The sequence below is a fragment of the Schistocerca americana genome, chromosome X (assembly GCF_021461395.2).
Source record: "Schistocerca americana isolate TAMUIC-IGC-003095 chromosome X, iqSchAmer2.1, whole genome shotgun sequence".
NCBI classification, from domain to species: Eukaryota; Metazoa; Arthropoda; class Insecta; order Orthoptera; family Acrididae; genus Schistocerca; species Schistocerca americana.
In genome coordinates, this window is record NC_060130.1 from 138,907,805 (window position 1) to 138,917,299 (window position 9,495).

Here is a 9,495-nt window from a genome sequence, read left to right on the forward strand (position 1 = left end):
GTTCAAAATTACTGGTGCTGCAACTTATCTGATGAAAAGCAGATGTTCAATACAGTCATCCATGGTTCAAATGTGACATTCAGGGCCTGGTGAGATTACTCAGTTCATGTTTTTGTTGAACCAGAGGTATTCTCATGGGTCTTCTGTTCCAGTACTCCATGGAACCTAATGACTAACGAGCTGTGAGAATGTATGGTCATGAAAAATATGACTTTCTAGGACTTTGATGTGATAAGTATTTAAGATTCACATTTCACTCACTCTCACGTATGAATGTAGCTGTAGCACTTCACTGTTACCCTTATATGAGTTAGAGCAGTGATTGCATTTCCTTTAAATGGTGTGGAAATACTAGCATGTTAATTAGATGTTGTAATTTTTGAGATTCTAATTCATATTTTGAAATCAGTTTTGTTCATTGTAGTTGCTTTAGGAAATGGGTAACTTTGTCTCAATATGAACAAGAAATTTTTATTCTTCATTGGAACACCAAGAGAATATTGCATCTAGAGCGAATACATTTTCTTCTTTGATTATGGGTGCAGTCTCTGCATAAATTGTTTGAAGATCTAGGTATCTTGTATCATTTGTTTGTTCTTAGTGAAATATTCACCCCTCAATTTATGGTTTAAAGCTATAATTATTACTGTATAAAGTGTTTAGTGAATGATAAATCATTGTAAGAGGTATGCTAGGTGTGCAAATCTGATAACTGTTTTGTGTACATTACACCTGGCACAATGTCCATTGGGAAAAAAGTTATATAACTGTCATGCTTTCATTAGTGCACATCCACATTCCAAAGTTGTATTGTCATGGTAATCTGGGACTACCAAAATGTATTTCTGAATATGACCAAGGACTATCCAGGAATACCCATCATTCAAAGGAACCACATGACTTCCCTGACTTGTGACTGTTGTTCCAATCTTTGGAACATAGGACTTCTACAAAGCATCAGCAGTGGACTCGGTTGTGAGCCACTGCCTTTGTGGCTCCCTGCATTCTCCGTGCTTTTGTTGCTTCTCTCTCCACTAACTTCCCCCGTGTTTCCTTCAGTCTCCCCCTTTTCCTATGACTGTGAGGATTTCAATTTAGGGCTTCTCTGTCTATTGCCAGCTGAGTTTTGGCAAGCATTTATCTGTATATCCACAGACGTCATGCTCATACAGTTCCACAGCTCTTTGTTGGATATTATATTCGGCCAAAATACTGTGAAGATTTTTCGTAAGCACTAGTTTTTAAAAGTCTCTATTTTTGTAGTGATTGATTTTGTCACCTTCCAGGTTTCACACCTAACAGCACCATTGATTTAATCTTGCTGTTGACTATTCAAAATTTTGTTTGTAGAGAAATCTAATTTGCTTTCCTGATGGGATGCAGTTCGATAGAGGCTGCATTTGCTTTCTTGATCCTGTTGCAGACACCCTCCTAAGTTCCAACAGTTTTAGTCTTGATGCTTTCAAGATATGTGAAGTCTTCAACATACTCTGTATTCTTTCCATTTATTTGGAACTTTCTATTGATAGTTGCATTTAGATGTAGAGATTTGGTCTTTCATAAATTTACAATTAGCCCAACCCTTCCCACCTTTTCCTGCAGATCTCTGTTTGTCATTCATATGCCTGAAGTTCTGAGAGAGTAAACATACATCACTGTCAGAATCAATGATCTTTATTTGGTCTGTGATGCTTCAGCTTATTTCCCTTCTTTTTCTTCATTTATCTTTCTCATCTCTTCGTCCATCACAATTGAGAAGACAGATGGAGAGAGAATACATCCCTGTTTTACCCATCATCAAGCTAATAGGTGATGTCAGTTTAAAGGAGCCAAATGCCAGTTGCATTTTACAGCAGTTTCAGGTTGCACTGGCGCTACACAAAAGGAATTGTGGTCTTGGCCATGTTATTTGACACACACATCATTACAAAAATTGAACTAAGTAATACTTACTGGCGTCTGGTGATATCACGTATATAAGTGGAAAACATATTGCCTTCTGAAATTATTAATATTTTATACAGTAAATCAATTTCTCTATCAGTTAATCTCATGCATAATGCAAATGACAAAATGTAATAAACAAACAATGCAGTGTGTATTAATTCTCATGGGAACACCGTGCAAAATATGGCATGTTGCCAGTACACTGTGTACAATATGTATACGCAGTTTACAAATGAGTTCAGGTGTAATCATTCAACTAATGCCTGTTTTTGCTGCTGTTAATGCCACAACACATTTGTCTCATTGAAATATGTTACACAGTGAAATGAGTTTTCAGGATAGTGTGCACAAGTGGTGACCAGTTTCTTTGTTTCATTGCATCGCTTGCTCTGAGAGACATTTAGTGTGGAGTAGTAGCTGTGTTATGTACATCACTTGTGGAGGAGAGGGGTGGGGGAGGGTGAGGGTGGAATTCTGCATGTGCAATTGTGCTCTGCGCCATAGATTTTTAATGGAAATTCAGGATAAGGTCACAAGTGTTTCGGATTAATACGTAATTTAATTGTCAATCATTTTAAAACAATGAGTACACAAAGCATTGTAATGGTTACAGAGTAGATAAATAACAAGTTTGGACTGTTGCTCACTGCTGTATGCCCAATGGGCTAGCTATGTAATCACTTCATGCTGTATTCTCATTTAATTTTTGATGCTGCTATGGCCCTGGCATCCTCTCGGCAGTGGCCTTTTAGGATTTTTGGATTGCTCTTGACAGGAGCTTTTCTCTGACTTGCATTTTCTATGATTCCCAGCATATTTTCAAGTGATATGAGATGACATCTTTCATTAATTTGTAATTTTCAAATTAATATTGATTTTTCACGTATATTCCAGCAAATATTTCTATTGCCTCACTTTGGGTGTAGTACTGCTTTGCAAGCTCTTCACCGTGACATCCTACTAAATGCCCTAGCTACACTACACAAATTTGTAACTTATCCAAAGCTAATTTGTTACAATCATGCACATGTGCCTACACTGGTATGATTACATCACAGGCAAAACGCCGGCCAGTGTGGCTGTGCGGTTCTAGGCGCTTCAGTCTGGAACCGCGTGACCGCTACGATCGCAGGTTCGAATCCTGCCTCAAGCATGGATGTGTCTCATGTCCGTAGGTTAGTTAGGTTTAAGGGGAGCCAGAGGTGGTCAAATCCAAAAAATTACGATTTTTTTGCTACCGAAAATTAATTGGAACATTCCTCTTTAATGTAAACTTTGAATTATTGTTCTACTCGTCCTAGAAGTGGAGTTATTACCATTTTCCCCCATGCCTGCAGAGGAAATGGGCGGCCGCTGAATGCATCTAACACCCTCTCGTGACTTCCTGGCGAACTGCTTGGGATTTTCTCGACCTGTTATGCATACAGCACCTTATGTTACGCATACAGTGAGTGTGCAAGGGTTGGCTACATTATTTCTGTGACAAATGAAGTGCTAAGAGCGCGGAACATCGTCTCTTTGCTGTTTACCATTTCGAATTAGTTCAGTGTTGCGCCTGTTGTTGGTAGTATTATACTTCTTGTGTAAAGCGTTGTTCTGGTTACGATGCCACGTTTTAGTAACCGTGTATATAAGAAGAGGAAGAACGTAGGGAAAAGAAAATTAACACTAATACCAAGTTGTGATACTACAATTACTGAAACACTGCGTTCTTCTGCTAAGCAACACGTGGCCGGCCATAGCCCTGTGACATCTTCTAGCAAGAAGCTGACTGGTGGAAGTGACAGATTTCATGAGTATGGTAGTGACAGTGATGATATTAACGAAGTACTGAATATTGGATTATTATCTTCTGTGCTGAAAGAAAGTGTTCTGTGCAAAATGTGTTCAAGTGTAGGAGTGGGACTAGAGATAACAAAGCACTTTGGTTTAGCTTGTGAGATGAAGATAATCTGTGCATGTTGCAAGTATCAAGTGACTTTCTACAATTCACATGCCAGTCTCTTTGGTGAAAATGGACGATCTAGAGTATTTGATGTGAATGTTCGACTTGTGTATGGTCTTCGATCCATTGGAAAAGGGTCTGCTGCTGGTAAACTGTTTTGTGGTATTATGAACTTGCCATCGCCTCCAAGCAAATTTGGGTACTACTGTGAACTGGTAGGATCCTCTGTTGAAGATGTGGCTTTGAAAATCATGAAGGAAGCAGTGGAGGAATCTGTAGAAATGAACGGTGGTTCTAGGGATTTGGTAGTGGCATTAGATGGTTCCTGGCAAAAGAGGGGTCATAAATCCCTGAATGGGGTTGTAACGGCTACTTGTGGTGATAGTGCAAAAGTGATAGATGTTGCAATATTATCAAAACATTGTAGGTGCAAAAATAAAATCAAAGGAGAGCACAGTGGAACCTGTGAGGCAAATTTTAGTGGATCAAGTGGAGCAATGGAAGTGGATGGAGTGAAACAAATTTTTGAACGTTCAGTTCCCAGATACAACGTTAGGTACAAATACTACCTTGGGGATGGTGACTCCAAAGGTTTCAAGACTATAGAGGAACTGAAACCATATGGAAGTGAATTTGTAGTTGAAAAGTTGGAATGCATTGGGCATGTGCAAAAGCGTATGGGTGCACGGCTTCGAAGGCTCAAACAAACTTTGGGTTCAAGTAAGCTCAGTGATGGAAAGACAATAGGAGGGAGAGGCAGGCTTACTGATGAGGTGATTGAACTTCTACAGAGATATTATGGGTATGCTATAAGGCAAAATAATAGTAATGTTAGTGACATGCGAAAAGCAGTGTGGGCATTGTTCCTTCATACTGGCTCTTCCAATGAATACCCTCAACACAACCTGTGCCCAAAAGATTCCTGATGCAAATATAATGCAAAAAAGGACTATGATAACAAACGTGGTTTGCCAGCAGCTGTGATAAATGCAATAAAACCAATTTTTCATGACTTAGCACAGCCAGACTTGTTACACAAATGTCTACATGGAAAGACGCAGAATCCTAATGAGAGTGTAAACAATTTGATTTGGAAAGTGATTCCTAAAAGGGTGTTTGTAAGCATAAAAACACTGCACTTTGGCATTTATGATGCAATAGCAACCTACAACCAAGGGAACAGTGTGAAGTGTGAAGTTCTGAAGGCATTAGGATTTACAGCTGGGGTGAACACTGTACGAGCACTAAGAAATATTGACAGAGAAAGGATAAGAGGAGCAGAAAGAAGAGAAAGGCATATGAAGTATGACGGAACAACAGGCCAGAAAAGAAGACACAAGAGGAAGCTTTTGGAGGATGAAGAAGAAGACCCTGATAATCCGTCCTATAGTGCAGGAATGTATTGAGAAACTTTGATAGCCATTTCCTGTAAATTAGAATTTTTCGAATATAAGGAACATTTTCTCAAAATCCACTCGAGCTAGAGAGATGAAATTTTTATACAGCACTCCTAGTGCTCAAACGTACATTGTAACACAGCCATTTGGCAATATGTTCAGTAGTTTCATTTCAGTTTAATTATAAAGCAATTATTTGTAAAAAAAATTAGGTCATTAATAAAAAAAATAATTGGAAGGAAACTAGAAAAGATACTCCAAAATCCCTCTGTCATAACTGCAATACTAAACCACTCTATATGTAAAAATAATTCAAATTTTTCTATTTGGTAGTTTATTCATAAATGTTCCTCAAACTTAGTGATTTTAACATGGGCAGCATAGGCACCTCCGGCTCCCCTTAAGCAGTTCTAAGTTCTAGGGGGCTGATGATCTCAGATGTTAAGTCCCATAGTACTCAGAGCCATTTGAACCAATATCAAATCTCATGGTGTTTTGTCACATATGAAAGTTTGACCGATGAGTGAATATGCATTTTCACATAAAAAAAGAACAAGAACTTAAGATGAGTGGTAAAATGGTTCCATCTGGTTCCATATGATCAAGAGCTGCATATAGGCATCTGTTGTACTTCTAGGCGTATGCTACGGCTGTACAGGACAAGGCAGGGTGCGGATTTCTTTCATCTCAGCTTTTGGAAAACCTTTTCACAAGGCACAGACACTCGAATTTGACAGTTTTCACTTCAAGTGCATTCAGTGGAGTTGAATGATGTGCAGTATTATTAGTGAAATGCGAATAATAATTCATTTTTACAATAAGTGCACAAAGATCTTCTAAAGTAATTGAAAAGGGCATTTTTTTCTAGACTTGAATGGAACCTTGTGTTTCTGTAACTGTAAAGTGTAGTTTCATGGTTGGTTGTAGCAGTGACATGTCAGGAGGGTAGCACATTGCATATTTGTTTCTCTGTGAGCTTTTATAGTTTACTTGTTAAGTTAGCCATGCCTGGATGGATAGGATGTGTGCAATGTTGTATGTGGATGGAAGATGACCTGGCCACAGTTTGTGAACAGCTGAAGGCACTTTTGGCTATGGTGAACCATCTTCAGGCTACTGCTTCGGGATGTAATGGTGGCGGAGAATCTGGTGCATTGCATGGGACACCTCTGGTGTCACTTGTTTTGCCCATGGGATCCTCTACCGAGGCACCTTCCAGTGTATCTGATGTGGTGGGGGGTGATCATGCATTTGCATCGGTTGAGAGGTGAAGGGTCAATGTGCAGGCTGGCCATCTGGCCTCACACATTCACTCTGTCTGTGGCAGATGGCCACTCCTTCAGTAATGTTTGTGAAAGTGCACAGGGGGGGAGGGGGGGGGGGTGTTTATAGCTATTGGGAGCTCCAATGTTATGAACGTTATAGAGCTCATTTGGGGAAATAGCATTCAGGGTGCAGCCATCGGCAAGTTGGGGCTCAATTGTGCCTGGCACTTAGGTTCTGAGGTCATCCTCAGTTCATACAGGTGGCTGCTGGAAGTAGTGAAGATTGCTGGACTCTTACACGGTGTACAATAGAGTTCTCAAATTTACACTATTGTTCTCAGAGCTGACTGGGTTCCTCTTGATTTGCAGCCGAGTGGAAGATCTTAACCAAAGGCTTTGTTGAACTCTATGATGGTTTTGGCTGCAGATTCTGTACCTGTGTCATTGGGTGGAGAATTGTAGGACTCCAATTGATATGTCAGCAAAATTTTATCAGTAAATTGTCGAAATATTCATGATAAAGTTCCAGAATTTGCTGACCTCCAGGAATTTTGTAACACTAAAATTGTTCTCATGACCAAGAGCTGGCTGAAATCTGAAATATTTTAATGTGTCAAGAAATTTGGACACACACAACTGCTCGAAGTAAAATCGAACTAATTGTTGGAGACTTTTTTTTTTTCTGGCCCCCTTATTCCATCATGATACTTTTAGAGACATTAAAGAAAGTCTACACTCAGCAGCGCGTAAGTACCGTGGTAACACAGTATTAGTGAGAGGCGACTTCAAACTACTCAGTGTAGACTGTGACGCCTATGGATTCATTGCAGGGGGTAGGGACAGGCAGTCTGGTGAAGTACTTTTGAACACAGTTTTCCAAAAACTGTGTTGAGCAGCTACTTAAAGAGCTCAAATGCGATGGAAATATTTTAGATTTTGTAGCTACATACATGCCAGACCTTATCGACGGTGTAAGTATAGAGCCAGGGATTAGTAATCATTATGTCATAGGTACAATGATTACTAAAGTTAATAAATCAGTGAAGAAGGCTGGGTGAGTATTTTGCTAGAAAGAACAGATAAGTAGTTGTTAGCATCCCACTTAGACAATGAATGGACATGGTTTAGTTCCAGTATGATGTACATAGAGGAATTATGGGCAAAGTTTAAACAGACTGTTAACAGCTCTCTTGAGAAATATGTGCTGAGTAAGTGGATTAAGGGTGGAAAGATCTATTCCAGTTTAATAATAAAATTTGTAAAATGCTGAGGAAGCAAAGACAGTTGCACACACTGTTCAAAAGACAATGCACAAATGATGACAGGCAAAAGTTTGTAGAAATCCATGCGTCTGTAAAAAAAAATTATTCCTAGAGCATAGAACTACCACCATCATAAAGCAGCAAAAGATTTTGCTGAGGACACAAGAAAATTGTAGTACTGCGTACAGTCGCTAAGCTGGTTGTGAAGACTTCTATCCAGTCACTTGTTGACTGACCAGTGTGCTGTGGCAATAGAGGATAGGAAAAGGAAAGCGGAAGTTTTCAATTTCTCAATTAATAAATTGTTTACACAAGATAATCGTACAGTCATACCACTGTTTGATCGCCACGCAGACTTCCATATGTGGGACTTCATAGGAGGTACCTCTGTCGTAGAAAAGCAACTGGAATAGTTGAAAATAAACATGTCTCCAGGTCTGGATGGAATTCTAATTTAATTTTACAAAGAATACTGTATGGCATTTTTCCCTTTTTATCGTGCATCTCTTGCCCAGCGCAAAGTCACAAGTGACAGGAAAAAAGTACAGGTAACTCTTGTGTAAAAAAAGAAAGAAAAAAAAACACACTCGTAAAATTAGTGGCCAGTAGCCTTAACTTCTTTTTGCTGCAGAATTCTCAAACATTTTCTCAGTTTGAATATAATAAATTTCACGCAGGTGGAAAAGCTTTTGTTGATAAATCAACACAGATGTAGAAAGCATTGGTAGTGTTTAAGTCAGGTTGCCCTTTTCTTGTAAATCATGGATGAAAGGCAACAAGCAGATTCCATATTCCTAGATTTCCAGAAAGCATTTGACACGGTGCCCCACTGCAGGCTGTTAATGAAGGTATGAGCAAGCAGAATATGTCCCCAGATATATGAGTGGCTCGAAGACTTCTTAAATGAGGTTTGATGATAGTACCGCTCTTAATCTCTGTATACATAAACAATATTACAGACAGGGTGAATAGCAATTCATATCTGTCTGATGATGACACTGTGGTGTATAGGAAAGTGTCATCCTTGAGTGACTAAGGGATACAAGATGAATTGGGCAGAATTTCTATATGGTGTGATGAATGCCATCGAGCTCTAAATGTAGAAAAATGTAAGTTGATGCAGATTAGTAGGAAAAGCAATCCTGTATTATTCAAATACAGCATTAGTGGTGTGCTGTTTGAAACAATCTAGTCAGTTAAATGTCTAGGCATAACATTGCAAAGTGTTATGAAATGGAAAGAGCATGTAAGATTGTTGTAGAGACTGTGAACTTCACTTTATTGGGAAAATTTTAGTAAGATGTGGTTCACCTGTAAAGGAGACAGCTTATGGAACACTCGTGCAACCCATTCCTGTGCACCACTCAAGTCTTGGGATCCACATCGTATTGGCTTAAAGAAAGACATCGAAGCATTTCAGAGGCGGGCTGCTAAATTTGTTACGGTAGATTTGATCAACATGGGGATATTATGGAGATGCTTCGTGAACTCAAACGGGAATCCCTGCGGGGAATATGATGATCTTTTTGCAAAACACTATGGAGAAAATTTAGAGAACCGGTATTTGAAAATTGAAGTTGACTGTAGAATGATTCTCCTGCTGCCAATGTACATTTCTTGTAAGGACTATGCAGATGAGAGAAGAACTTATGGCTCTTACAGAGGCATATAAACAGCAG